The 14,920-nt window shown below is 47.8% G+C and overlaps 1 long non-coding RNA gene across 2 annotated transcripts in view; it reads right to left on the bottom strand.

Annotated features, from left to right (window-relative positions):
* Positions 1-1,698: 1,698 nt before the first annotated feature.
* The window catches only part of LOC117693489 (uncharacterized), a 121,024-nt gene continuing 107,802 nt past the window's right edge, over positions 1,699-14,920 (bottom strand). The window contains exon 6 of one of the 2 annotated variants that reach the window (XR_013105728.1): positions 1,699-4,686. This is a non-coding gene — a long non-coding RNA (uncharacterized LOC117693489). The remainder of the gene's footprint in view (positions 4,687-14,920) is intronic. The other variant, XR_004604446.2, reaches the window with a different exon arrangement.

The raw sequence follows: 14,920 nt of genomic DNA, 5'->3' as shown, positions 1-14,920 counted from the left end.
TGAAGGAGGGTGAGGAGTAGGAGAAACAGAAAGCCAGCATGAGCCTATTTCTGGAGATGTGATTGACTGAGGGTGACTTTTCAGATTTCAACAGCACTCGCATTTCCTAGAGAGGCATACCTTTCATGATCCCTGCAATGCCTTTATGCTTCACCCTCTGCACTTGCATAAGTCCTTTGAAAACACCATCTGTGTGTTCCCGGGATAAGGATAACCAACAGAAGTCACAGATCCACACAATAGTCACCCAATCACAGAGGGGGGACACAGATACATTGTGTCTGCATTGTGGTTCTTCCCCCTAGTACGGTTTCTGATTTCAGCACCACAGTGTCGGACAGCTCCAAGCCAGCCTGCTTCTCAGTTCAGCGCTTAGAAGTAGCTGCTAAAACAGAACTAGATGAGAAAGGGATTTATTCAGGGAAAGCTGTGAAGGGTAAAGGGGACAAAGCAGGAGTTGGTAGAGAGCGCCTTAAATGACAATGTGGATCTACCACTTGTGAAAGAAAAGGGGCAGAGAATCACATTGGGAAGCCTTAGATCTCCAAATGGTTACCCCTCCATCTCTGTGTGTGTGTGTGTGTGAGTGTGTGTGTGTGTGTGTGTGTGTGTGATGAGTGTGTGTGGTGAGTGTGGGGGGGGTGCGTGTATGTGGGGTGCATGTGTGGGGTACGTGTGGGGGTGCGTGTGTGCGTGCATGTGTGTGAGTGCATGTGTGTGTGTGGGTGGTGGTGTGGTGTCTATGGCTTCTTTCATATCTGTCTTGATTGGGCTATCTCTCTTGACAGAGAGACCCTGAGCAAAAACTGCCCTCCAAGAGGGGCTTTGCACAAGGTTAAGAGGCCATGGTTTCAATATTGTTGGGGTACAATACACTCACCATGGGATAAGTGTATTGTGGCACATGGGGGCAGGGTTCAGCAGGTGACTTACTCCTCAGAACAGGTTCCACAGAAACCCACAGTAGACTTCCGGATTCTCTGAAGAAACCCATAACTTTCATGCTTTCCTCAAACCGAAGAGCCCATGGTACTTGTACATACACTCTGCCTAAATGTGCAGGAGAGATCATGGATTCTGGGGGATGGGGACCTGAGTGTACAGCTCCCTCTCTAATGCAGGGTCCCAGCAGGACTGAGTTCACTGTCCACAGCAGTGACCTGCTCATTTGTACACAATTCGCTCTCAGGTTAATTGTCCCACATCCCACTGCCTGGCTCCTGCTTTGTGAGGTCATTCTTTAGATGCTCATGATTCCTTCATTTAAAATCTGAATTTGGAGGGAGACGAAGCTAGCCTGACGGAAGGCTATAGAGCACTGTAGTGTACTGAGCACTGTAGAGCAGTTCAGTGGCTGTGTTCCGAGTAAGAAAGCCATACAACTGGGGAAATGGGGCTGACCCTCGAAGGTAGAGCTGAGGTGTCCACCAGGGTAAACTTTGGATACTTATAGATTTGTTTTATTTGGTGTGTAAATATGTGTGCATACAGGTGCGTGTGTGTGTGTGTAGGTGCACATAAAGACCAGAGGGCAACTAAGAGCTGTCTGACACTGGACAGGCAACATAATCTCTCTGAGAGCCTCTTTCATTGTGTGTCTGTGTGTCTACATCTCTGTGTATGTAATTGTCTATTATTTGAGACAGGGTTAGACGGGCATGGTGACTCTTGCCTTTAAACCTAGCACTGGGGAGGCAGAGGCAGGCTGCTCTCTGAGTTTGAGGCCAGCCCAATCTACAGAGCAAGTCCCAGGACAGCCAGAGAAACCCTGTCTTGAAGAACCAAGAGAGAAATGGTTGGGCGGGAACGGGGATGGGGGCAGGTACACGTTACTATGTAGCCTTGGTTGGATTTGGGGATTGAACTCAGGTCTTTATGCTTACAAGACAAGTGGTTTACTACTGAGCCATCTCTTCAGCCCCCCCCACATTTGTACTCTTAAACAACATTGTGAAATCAAAGCTGGAAGGAAGGGAGTCAGAAGGCTCTAGACACTCATCCAGTAGGGACTAACAGTGAGGTGGTGGATGATTAGTACATTTTCCATGTGGCCAGAAATTTGTCTAAGGACAGCCCTTGCTGGAAGCTGGTGAACCTGCCCCTTCTTTGGGACTAAGCTGGCTTAGAGGGTGAGCTGGGTTAGTTTTCACTGTCCACTTGACGTATCCCAGAATCATCTGGGAAGAGTCTTCATGGGAAATAGATAGATAGATTGCTCTGTGGGCATGCCTGTTGGGAGTTGTTTTGATTATTGGTTGAGGTGAGAGGATCCAGCCTGAAATGTGGGCAGCACCACTTCATGGGCCCCGAACTGTGTGAGTGAAGAAAGCCAGATGAGCTAAGTACTAATTACTGTGAAGAAAGCAAGCTTAGCTAAGTACTAAGTACTGAGCAGGCAGGACGGATGCACTCACTTCTTTCTGTTCTCATTGATGTAGCTGTCATGTGACAAGCTGTCTCAAGCTCTGGCCTCTGTGACTTCTTCAGCAATAGACTACAGCTTGGAGTTTGTAAGACAAATAAATCCCTTTCTCTCCTAAGTTGCCTACTGGTCAGAATGTTTTGTGACGCCAACAAATAAACTCAGGACAGTGGTCGTCTTGTCTCTGGTCAGGTATCTAAGGCTCCCTATGTATCTCTGACAGCATTGGTAGTGAGCACAGGAAATGGTAGCCTTCTTTATGTGGAATTATGGAGCATCCTGACCTTTGGCCCCGCCCCTACTATCAATCTAGTTTGAAATACATGTCCAGACCCGAAGGCTCCTGTGTTCCATTCCTTTTACCCACTGCAAAAGAGGAAGCTTTAGTTGAGGAGGCCACGGGAGCCCAGGCATCCTCCTCAGGGGCTGCTGCTGGACCAGCTGCACTCAAACTGTACAATGGATACTGTACGTCTGTCTAGCGATGCCTTCCCGAAGCTTTCCTTTATTAGCTGCTGGACATGGTGGCACACACCTTTAATTCTCAGCACTTGGGATGCAGAGGCAGTTGGATCTCTGTGAGTTTGAGGCTGGCTTATCCATAGTGAGATACTGTCTAGAGGTAAAACAACAATACAACCTAACGCAGGGAAGAATGAATCCGTATGGTTGGGAGGAGGCACTGTTTGTTTGTTTTTAAAGGCAAGGTATGCTGGCTAGTGTTAATTGGCATAAGCTAAAGCCATCGAGAGGAGGGAGGCTCAGTTGTGAAAATGCCTCCATAGGAACCAGCTATATAGATAGAAGAACCAGCTATAGAGATGATAGAAGAACCAGCTATATAGCTAGACAAGCCGTAGAGCATTTTCTTAATTAGTGATTGGCGTCAGGAAGGCCCAACCCATTATGGATGGTGCCACCTCTGGGCGAGTGGTCTTAGGTTCTATAAGAAAGCAGGCTGAGCAAGCCATGCGGGGTAGGCCAGTAAGCAGCACACCCACGTCCTCATTATTAGCTCCTGCCTACTTGAGTTCCTGTCCTGATGTCCTTTGATGATAAACAGTGGTGTGGAGATAAGTTGCGTTGGTCACAGTGTTAGAGCTCCTAGAGACACAGGATCTCTCCATGAAACTTGTTGTGAAGAGCAGGCTGGCCTTGAGCTGACAGAGTTGTGTCTGCCTCTGTCTCCCTAGTGATGGACTAAAGGCAGGCACTGCCACGCCCAGATAGAGATCTTCTTACTTATTGCATCATTCTCTATTTTTTTTTAAAAAGTACTTTAAAAAGTACTGATTTACTTAAAATATTTATTTATTTGTGTTCACGTGTGCATGTGCCCCAGCAAGCATGTAAGCATCATAAGACATTTGTGGGATTGGTCTTCTCCTTCTGCCATGTGGGCCTCACGTATGAAAGTCGGGTTGTCAGCGCCCACCTTTACCCACTGAGCCGACTCACCAGCCCTTCATTGGTCTCTTCAATACCATTATAGTGTGTTCTCTTGGATTTCGACCCAAATGGAAGTTATTATGTACCAAAGAAACAAAAACCTGAGGCGTGTACGGAGGGATTATGCTTGGCATGAGAATTGAGTGGAGAACTGATGTAGGAACCCCAAGAACTGTCTGCACAGTGTCCACCTGCCAGGTACCTGGCAAACACCTCCAAGGGCGGCCTGCATATCTCTCTGTCGGTTGGGATGTGTGTTCTCTTCAGAGGCCACGCACCACAGCCAGCTCAAACTCCTGAAATCTATAAATAACCACAGATTTAAAAGTCATATTTATTCGCCAGAACGGGAGTGAACAAACTGGTTCATTTGCGGGCTTTAATCCTTGAGGTACACACGCTTTATAGAGGATCCGTTTTCCAAACTGTTTTGTTTGCTTTTGATACACAAGCGGTGGTATCCTGTGATCTGTTCAAATACCCGTGGGCACCGGCTGGAACGACGAGGGGTGGAGGGATGTTCTAGTGAGAAATGCTAATGTAAAAGGAGCACAACCAGGATCTAAAGGTGACCTTCACTGAAAGGACCTGAATTCCAGGTGGTAGCACATCTCAAAGCCTCATGGGATGGGACAGAGAAATTGGATTCAAAAGTCCCCACCCTTCCCCTAACTCATCTCTTGCTCTAAGTGAGAATGAGTGTTGCGGATGACGCGATGACGCAGGCCGACCTCGGTTCAGGTTTCTGATCCAAATCCTCTGCTGCAGGCGTCTGATCTTCCCTTGCTTTCTTCTCTGCAAACACACAAAGCAGCCTGGTGGAATTAAAGACACAAAGGCAGACGGTAAGCAGAATCAAGGAATTTCACAGTCGAGGTCACAAAATGTGGCTCCCGTTCAATGCGTCTGCAGGTTTGTGACTCCAGTTCTAATTTTCTGAAGTTTGGGCAGACAGTAGAATAGAATTTAAAAATCCATGCGAGTGGCTGGGGAGAAGTCTCAGTCAAAAAAGGGCCCGCTGCACAGACTGGAAGACCTGGGCTTGATCCTTAGACTCCCGAAGCTCCTAGAAGCTGGGCATGAGGTGATGCTCTCTTTGAGGCACAGGTCTGGGAAGACAGAGGTGGGAGGACCCCTGAGGCTTGCTAGTATCACCCCATTTATGAACTCTAGGTTTAGTGAGACATCTTTCTTTAAAATCAAGGTGGATCCCAAAGCGTGAGGGAGAAGGGATGGCTCTCCAGTGATCTGCCACTAGCTGTCCACAAGATAGCCATGGTATATGCCCCTCCTCTACAGTTAGAGGCAAGCAGCTACATCTTAGCACAGTTCAGGGCCTAGTTCTGTTTTTTATAGCTAAGGTAAGCTGGATTGCAGGAGCAGTGCAGGTGCACTTCAGAGTGGCAAAGGGAAGGTCAACTGTCAGGGGCTGGAGTGAGCCTGAGGGGTAAAGGGAAGAGGCAGCTGACCACATTATCTGCCCAAGGCCTTACTCTTACTTGGCTCCCACAACACCTCTGCTTTGTGTTATTGGAAATTTTATTAGAGGAACTGTTCTCAAAGATGAAACAACTTCTTCTAATCATCATCATCATCATCTTCTTCTTCTTCTTCTTCTTCTTCTTCTTCTTCTTCTTCTTCTTCTTCTTCTCCTTCTCCTTCTCCTTCTCCTTCTCCTTCTCCTTCTCCTTCTCCTTCTTCCTCCTTCTCCTTCTCCTTTTCCTTCTCTTTCTCCTCCATTTCCTCCTTTTCCTTCTCTTTCTCCTCCATTTCATCCTCCTCCTTCTCTTCTTTCTCCTCCTCTTCCTCTTTCTCTTCCTTTTCTTCCTTCTCCTTCTCCTCTTCTTCCTCCTCTTCCTCTTCCTGCTTCTCCTCTTCCCTCTTCTCATCTTCCTCCTTCTCTTCCTCTTCCTTCTCCTTCCCCCCTTCCTCTTCCTCCTGTTTCTTCTCCTCTCCTGTTCCTTCTCCTTCTTCCCCTCTTCTTTTTGAGACAGGGTCTCACTATGTAGCCCTGTGTGGTCTAGAACTCACAGAGATGCACCTGCCTGTCTCTTGAGTGCAGGAATTCTTTCTACCATCCTTATGTGGGCAAGAATTTGCCATGGGAGCATTTGTTGCCCAATAGAATACCAAAGCAGAGGCCTTTCAGAGAGTAGGGAATGTCTAACAAGCTTATAAATGCACGGGATATGCCCTCTGTTAAAACCCATGGCCAAGCGTTATCCCGAGTAAGTGGTGTTGAATATAGTTGGTATCCTGAATAAAGAGTCCACTGTGCTGATAACTTCCTGTGCCTTCCTGGTTCCTCCACTGCAAGTGGTGTTGGTGATGCTGTCTCCCTACAGGGTATGGGAAGCTGAGTGGGGCTGTGAGCAGGACCTTCTGACCACTCCTCTACCCTTTGTCCATTAGAGTCTTGACAAATGGCTCTATTCACTGCAGAAGAAACATTCAGGGAGCAGCTGCTGTTTGCAAGCCACCTAGACAGAGCAGGGACTTTCCCCACACCTCTCTGAACCTTCAAACTGACTGCAAAGTGAGACACAGAGAGACATGCACAAGTGCTGAAGACCAGCACAGACTGATGGGCTTAGTGGCCTTTTCACACCAGGAATTGCCTGTTTGCTGTTTCAGTCCCAGGGTGGCCCCTGCTTACCAGGGCTTCTCTTTTTCCCTCCCTGAGGGTATTTTCTGTGTGATTTAGAATAAAGATTGGGCTATGTAGATGTTACCATGGCAACTGGTGGTTTAAATAAAAATAGTGCTACACCCCCAGTAGCCTGTCAGTGTGAAATGTGCCTATGGCAGGAAGGGCTGGGGGTATCTTATTTCTTCAGCTCCCAGCATCCACCTCCGGCACTTCCTCAGGCCTAGGGATGCAGGAAAGGCTGCTTTGACAGATGCCTGGCTCTGGGGCTCTGCCAGTGCAGGAGGCGGCTGGTTAGTAAGGTCATTTTGTCAGAGTGATTGTGTGGACAAACAGAGGGTAGTCTTGCCAAAACCAGGGTGCTGAGGTGTCTGTCCCCTGGGGGTAAAAGAGCAGCAATCCTCAACAGTCATTAGATGGCGCTCCTCTCTGAGGCATTGACTCTGCACATATAGCTTGACTTTTCAAACAATCACAGCAAAATCTGAAAACACAAAGCCCCTGGGCAGAGAGTCAAGGGTTAGCGCTAAGGCAGTAGAGGCGTGTAGCTACTTAAGCAGATGCAGGCCTGGAGTGACATGGCTTGCATCCTCCCTGCTGAGCTGTAACACAGTACTCTCCCTACATACAGATCATTCTGTTTTGAGATGAGGAGCTGATCTGAAAATGTGGAGGGATCTGAAACAATCTTTAAAGGACTGGCCATCCCGATTCCCCAAGGGGCTGTTGGTGTCCCCAGGTCAGCTGCCCTCCATCACAGCAAGTGGGCAAGGGCTGGGTTAGGAGGAAACCCAAGCAGGTGTTTTCTGGGTTTTGGAGGTGAAAGGGCCAGAGCCGGCCCAGGACACATCAAGACCAAGCTCTTAGCACAAAAAAGATTTATTTGCCCTAGAAGGACAAAGGTCTGCCTCTGGGTAGAGAGGAGACAGATGTGGCCAGTAGGCAAATGGCAGTTTATAGAGGAAACCCCCCCCTCCCCATATTAGGATGAATTGGTTTGTTTTGATTGGGTAAATCAATTAGGTGAGCCAAAGAGGGTTTTGATGGCTGGACTTCAATATTTTGGTAGCTGGACCTTGGTAGTCAGCCCAAAGAGGAGGAAGTGGGCAAATAAGGAAATAGACCTGGGGGCTAGCTTTAGGAATCTAATCTAACAGCTTTTAGCAATGGGGAAAAGGAATGGCGAAGGGTAAGACCTGCTAGAGTCATGTTTGCCATGCTCAAGCCTACTCGAGCCCTTCAGTAGGTGTTTAAAGCTGGATGTGGTGGCAATGCTGTTACTTGTGAGGCCAAGTGGACCATGAGTTCAATATAAAATGAACAAAAAAACTAATCTAAAAGGCACCATAAAGCACAATTCCAACTACACGGCGTGTAAGCGAGTGTGTATGTGTAAGTGTGTGTGTGTGGGTGTGTATGTATGTGAGTGACTGTGTATGTATGTGAGTGACTGTGTATGTATGTGTGTGAGTGTGTGTGTATATGAGTGAGTGTGTATGTGTGTATATAACTGTGAGTGTATGTGTGACCATGTGTGTATGAGTGTGTATACAAGTGTGTACAAGTGTATGAGTTATATGTGTATGTATGTGTGGGTGAGTATATGTGTGTGACTGTGTGAGCGTGAGTATGTAAGTGTGAGTCTGAGTATGTGTGACGGTATGTGTGTGACAGTGTGTGTGTATGTGTGTGTGTGTGTAAGGGGTCTCTGAGGGCAGTACCACGACTGACACTGTAATGATGGACACACCACAGAGTTCACATTGATGAACCTTGATGTGGACCATCGACTTCAGGCGATAATGATGCCTCTGTGTAGGCTCATAAGTCGTAATAAGCGTGTCACTCTGGAGGGGAAGGTGACAAAAGTGGAGCCAAGAGTATGAGTGAATGTCTGTGCCCTTCACTCAGTTTGTCTGTCAGCTCAAACTGCTCTAAAAAGCAAACTCAACTACTAAAAGCCAAACCAAACCAAACCAAAACAAAAATAGAGCAGGTGGGCATGCCAGAGAGACGGCTCAGCTGCTAAAGGCGTTTGTCACCTAGCCTGGCAACTTGAGTTCAGTCCCTGGGGCCCTGTGGTGGAAGGAGAACCAACTTCTACAAGTTGTCCTCTGAACTTCACCAATGTGTCCTGGCCTGTGCTCACCCCACAAATACATAAATATAAAATAAAGCAAAATGGAAAAAAAAACCCAACAACAAACCAAGCAGGAATCTCCACAGCTGTCTTTCTTCTGGGCCTGAGTTGGGATTCCCTCAAAGCAGACCCTGAGAAGATAGTTTATTTGAGAGAACATTCCAGGAATCACAAGTCTGGGGTCAGAAAGAGAGCGAGGGATGGACCTTTTGAGAGGCATCGTGGGCAATGGGGCTCTGTCTGTAGCAGAATGCCTGGGAGCTGTGCTGAATGTGGGGGGTGACTCTTCTGCCTTCTCCTGCATAGCAGAAGGCAGCTGGGGCTTCAGGAGGAGAGGGAGCAGGAGGGGAGGCATTAGCTCCCAGCACTCCCGGCTGACAGGTACAGGCACAGCTTAGGAAGGCTGGGGTGATACTGAGGATCTCATCAGTGGCTGGGATGATGGCATACTAGTTACTGCACTTGCCATGTGTGAGTCTCAGGGTATGTGGTGCTGTGTCTTAGGTTTTGGGAAAAGTAGCAGCCACGGGCATCTTATTGCCCATGGCCTGTCTAACCTAACCCACTTCGGATTAGCTAAAGGAGCAGCTGTGTCTTAGGGACCTCTTAATTTGGCGTCCAGTTGTTCAGAATCAGGGTGTATGATGGCTTGGTTTCTTCCAGGGCCTTGCTCCTTACTTGCAGACTGGCACACGGCTCTGTGTGCTCACGAGGCCTGCACTCTGAATCTGCCTTGGGGCTGCTTTTTATGAGGATACTGGATTAAGACCCTACCCTTATGGCCTAATTTATTATTAATTCTTTAAAGGTCTCATTCAAGACTCAGAGCTCCATCATATACTCTTAGGGTGACACAATTCAGTCCAGATCATGACAGTGGAAAGAGGAGACATCATTATTCTCCATTTCTTCTGTCTACAGGTCCTAGAAAATAGTGGTGAGAAACCCAAAGACCACATAGCTTAAGTGGTGACATCACCCTAAGGTGGAATCGAAGCTGTTTTCCAGCTGCCTAACAGACCAGGGACCTTTCAGACCTGTGGCCTACCCCATGTCCTTTATGTCTCCAAAGCTGAGAACTTGGGGCCAACCTTGGATCCTGAGGCCTGTGCTCCAGGGATAGCATTGTTTCATGCTTGTGCAAGTGATTCTTTCCCACCTCAGCTGGGCAGTCAGGGTGCTAGGCTTGATTGACAACAGTTGGGTTTGCTTCCTCTGTCACCCGTTTATCAGGAAGGTGAAAACTTTGGGGGGATGAGCACTTCCACAAGAAAGGCAGCTTGGCTGATATTTCAGAATCTCTTGGAAGTTTGTCCCCAAGTCTCCTTCCCACCATATTCTCAGAAGGGATCCAAGATTGAATACACTGAGGAGAAGCCCTGGGTCAACCTCTCCCATTTGATCTTTATTAGTGTCAGAGGCTTAATATCAAGGGATCAGACAAACAGATTCAAGGGAGTGTGTAGCCACAATGGAAAGTTCTGCAAAGGACATTTAATGATCTGGATTTTTTTTTTTTTTTTTAAATTCTCCACACTACCAGAAAAGTCTAATTTCAGAGCACCCTACGGTGTGGTTCTATCTGTGTTAAGAATGAGAATCAGATGAGTAAGGCAGGAGAGACTCAGTGCTTAGCTGTGAAGGGACATGGAAATTTTAGATTCCTCCCCCACTCCCCAAGGCATGTCAGCCTGGCAGTTAAATTTTACTTGTTTTTATTTTGTCTGTATGAGTGAGTGCCTTCATGTCTGTATTTGTACCACATGCATGCAGTACCCACAAAAGCCAGAAGAGGGCGTCATATCCCTTAGAACAGTTTGAGATGGTTCTGAGATGCTGAGAATGAAAGGACCAGCAAGTGCACTTAGCTTTGAGCTGTCTCCACCCCCTCACATTTTTTTGTGTCTTAAATGACAACACACATTTGTTGCTTGGGTAGTAGAAAGATGCACAAAACAGTTGCTAAACAGTTGCTAACTAGTCGCCCATTCTGCTGTTGGTTGGCAGTGATGAGGGCGCTCAGGAACCTTCTCTCTTGTTGCTTTAGTTTTTCATTCTCTACTGTGATGTGGCGGCTGGGAGTATGCGTCTAGCCGGCCGCCCAGGAATTCTTTGGTTCTGAGGATGAAACACACACACACACACACACACACACACACACACACACACACACACACATTAGCTTATTTTTGGAATGCCTTGGCTACTTAAGGGCTTGGCAGTTCTAAGCCTCCCTTGGCTAGCATGCTTTTCCCTCTGGTACTCCTGGCTCAACATCTTCTAACTCTACTTTACTTTACTCTCCTGTTACCTTCTGTGAGGCCCATTGGTCTTTGCTGCCCAAGATGCTTCTGGGCAGCTTTCAGAATGCTTTCTCTTTACACCTGCATTTCAGATGATCTTCCCTCTGCAGCTCTAAATCTTATCTGTCTCTCTCCCCGCCAAGTCATTGATGATTCAGCCGTTCAGCTTCTCCTCCTCTTTCCTGTGTGTTAGCCCACACAACTCTAAGGGTCTCCCCCAATCCCATCTCCCTTTGCCCAACCATTGGCCTCTGGCATCTTTATCGATCAATCAAAAACCAATTGGTGACAGGACCTTAGTGTTTGGGCACACAGATTCTTGATCGAATCAAAGCATCAGAACCAATCTCCAACACCGTGACATCTCGGCTTTCCCCAGAGTTCCTAGCTCTGTGGCCCAGAGATGAAGCTCTGCCCAGGATTTCCAAGTCTGTTGGACTCCAGCTCTCCTTTCTTTCTCCTGGAACATGGAGGTGCTAAGTAGAAGGCCAGTGTCCCTTTTGTGATCATAGAGGGTGGTAGCACAGAGGGACGAGGTCAGAGTTTTGAATAGTATCCCCAAATCCTGGCATTACCTCCTTGTCCCCTGGCTTCATGTTCCAGTTGACAATTCTGACAGAATAGCTGGCTTAGCTGCTACTTAAGCTTTGGCTGCAAAGGGCAGTGTTGAGACCGCCCCCCTAGGTCCTAGTTCACGCCACCTCACTTTTCTCCGTGCCTGCACAGAGAAGCACAGTATTTGTGTTGACAGCCTTTCCCCAAGCTGGCTGAAACGGCATCCGCTTGGCTGTTAACACTGCCTGTGTTTGATGTACTGAGGAACATAAGTAACCTTCCTGCTAAACCCAGCAGGACACTGTATGAGTGGCAAGTCAGAGGTCCTGCAGATGTACCATACTGACTACCATGCCAGCTGATGGGGGAGAGAGACGAGCCCCACGCTCTGAGCCTCACACATTCTAGAGGTTATTTCTTGTGCAATGATGGCTGTGCACCCTGTTAAAGGACCTGGTACCATGTGAGTGTAACAGAGGAGCCTGGTTGGCTTTGGAGCTCATGAAAGATAACAGACAAGTTGTTTCCTGTCTTTAATAGATCAGCAAGTTGCAACCAATTACAAAGCTTGTCTGTGACAGCCACAGGGTCACTGTTAGAGGCCTCTGCTGAAGGCTTTAGTGCCCAGATTATTGATATGGGGTTCTGGGCCCAGAGACCTTCCTGTTCTGCTGAGCTGAGCTAACATGCAGCCAGCCTATGAGTCTCCCATGAGAACAGTACACATTTGGCAGGCTGGGCTTCTAGAATTCCAGTATCGACAGTAGAGGAACCCATGACTGTTTCACAATACAGTCTTGTACCAAACACCAGCTGTGTCTTAAGCCCTACTGTGTGATCTTTGGGTGCATCTGTGTATCAAAGTAGACAGTGAATCCTGCCCTGGGGACGCATGGTCCTGTGGAAGGAGACCAGATCACAGTTGACTGCTGTGGGCCCACATGACCTTTCCTCCAAAAAGGCATGATTGATGGTTGTTTTAATTTTTATTTTTTCTCACTTTCAGCATGCTGGCCCCAAGCTCCAAGTTTCAAATGGAGACAGTTAGGAACCTTTGAAATCAGTCACATCTACCATAGCCTGTGGGTGGGTGGCAGAGGCTGATTATAGAGTATGACAGAGTACCTCTGGGGGCATGATAGCCCATTGCCCAGCTCTGAGACCTGAACCTGATCCTCACATAAACACTGGAAAGAATCTGCTTGCCTTCCTAGGAGGCTCTGGGCTCTGAAATGACACAAATGTTTAGCACATGGTAAATTCCACCAGGGTACTGGCAGCACTGTCTTTGTCCTAGATCATGAAAAACTGGTTCTGGAAAGAAAGGGCCAGGCTGTATGGCCCAGGGCAGGTTTCTTAGCGTTCCTGATCTACCTCTTGGCTTTCAGAGGCTGCTGCTTGAGCTGGCTGCCTAGCAAGCTCCAGAGGTCTTCCAGTCTCTGCCTCTCAACTGCTGGAATTACAAGGACGTGCTGGCCCCATGCCCACCTTTTGTATGAGGATGCTGGGGATCAAACTCTGTTCCTAATGCTTGTATAGCAAGCACTGACTGAGCCACTGTTCTCAGCCCATTCATGCTATTGTCTTTAAAAACAGCATTTCAAACTCCATGCGACACCCTTTCATGGGGGTTTTGTTTAGGGGACAGAGGGAACAGCAGATTTCTTATTTTTCTTCTGATTTTCCACTGAAAATCAGAATTATGGTGAAGACCTTGGACTTCAACTCTGCCTCCAAGGCCCACATGCTCTTCCCCCATCGTTAGCAATACGTTCCGTTTCCTGGGTTGTGACGGGAAGTGGAAGACAGTTTTCTCCTGGTGTGATCACAGTGCACATGATGGCAAACATCAAAACTCTCGGTCTGAATGACTGGTTTTCTTAGGGAAGAAAGTACTTTCCTGGGCCAGTATCTACCAAGAGGCCATGGCTTAGGTCTGGAAGGTCTCGGCCTCTGGTTTATCCAGAATGTATGAGATCATCCACAAGGCGACCATGAAGGCTAACAACTACTATCACCAAGATAACAAGATGATAACAGAAACTCGTTTGAGGTCAAAGCGGCACAATGTTCACATTTAATTGCAGCCACCACCTAATGTTTAGTCGTCAGCCCAGAGGCAGATTGTAAGTGTGATCCCATGGACCTGGGCGCTCTGTGCTGGACCTGCTGGCCTCTCTGTTTCATATTTGTCCATGAAAGAGGAGTCAGATCAAAGGCAGGGCTTAGCGAAGTGTTGGAGACAGCAGAAGGTTCACGACTCTGCAGTGGAGAGCGGCAACTTCGATCCCTGATCCAGGGGGAGGCCATCAAACCTCTTAAGATCCTCTTCTTAAAACGAGGCTGCTGCAGACTGGGAGTAGAGCTCGTGGAGCCTTTGCAGCACGCCGTGTATGAAGACAAGCTAAGGTTTTGCATTGGTACCTGCAGCCTCCCTGTCAGGGATCAGACATGCCCTGGGCATATCTGTTCAGCACATAAGAGGGGTCAGGACCCCACAGCCCAGGGCACCTGGAGACTTACTGCTAAGATTTGGAAAATGAGTTTTTGAGAAACGGCTACTCAGTATTCAGTGAAAGCCATAAGCATCACACACGGCTGCAGACAGTGGGCCAGGAAGCTTCCCTGTTGTACAATGCTCAACCCATTTTCTTAGCTCACTCCTTTCCAACATGGTCCCGCTGGCTTGGTTTGGAATTTGAACCGTGTGTGTGTGTGTGTGTGTGTGTGTGTGTGTGTGTGTGTGTTACAGGTATGCATTACCGTGTAATAAGAAAATTTTCTTTTTCTTTCTCTCATGTGCTACGGCACTTCTTGGGTTGCTTGCCAACAGTCAGCACAGCTGGGGTATGGCTGGCCGATTGCATGGCCAGTAAGTTCTCAGGGGTGCTGAGGTTGCGAGTCTCAGAAACAAGTTAGAAAAAACACTATTCTATTTGGTATTCAGTATTACAAGGAAACTTCCTTTCTGAATCCATTTTTTCCCAAAAGTACTAGCCAAGGCCTGCAGATGATAGCCAGTCCAAAGGAACAAGACACTGGGTATTGAAGTGCGTGTGTGTGTGTGTGTGTGTGTGTGTGTGTGTGTGTATGTATGTGTGTGTGTGTATGTGTGTATCTCCGTATGTGTGTGCATATGTGTGTGACAAGCCCACTGTGCCCATAGCTTTTTGTGGTCTGCATTGGGCCACTCTAAAGAAGCCGCCTTTTGGAACTGGGCTATAAACATAAGGCCTCACAGAAGTTGTGATATAGAGAGGCTAAACTTACCACTTCCTGGGGAGAGCAGGGGAGAGAGAAGGGAGATCGACTGGGGGAGGGGCAACCTCTAGGTCTTGCCAGAGTCCCGGGATGGGGAGAGGCCCCAGAGGATCTAAGGGGGCAACTCTAGCTGAGATTGCTAG

The sequence above is a fragment of the Arvicanthis niloticus genome, chromosome 21, assembly GCF_011762505.2.
Source record: "Arvicanthis niloticus isolate mArvNil1 chromosome 21, mArvNil1.pat.X, whole genome shotgun sequence".
Classification (NCBI taxonomy): Eukaryota; Metazoa; Chordata; class Mammalia; order Rodentia; family Muridae; genus Arvicanthis; species Arvicanthis niloticus.
The sequence above is the reverse complement of the archived record's forward strand: the minus strand, read 5'-3'. Positions and strand labels throughout refer to the sequence as shown.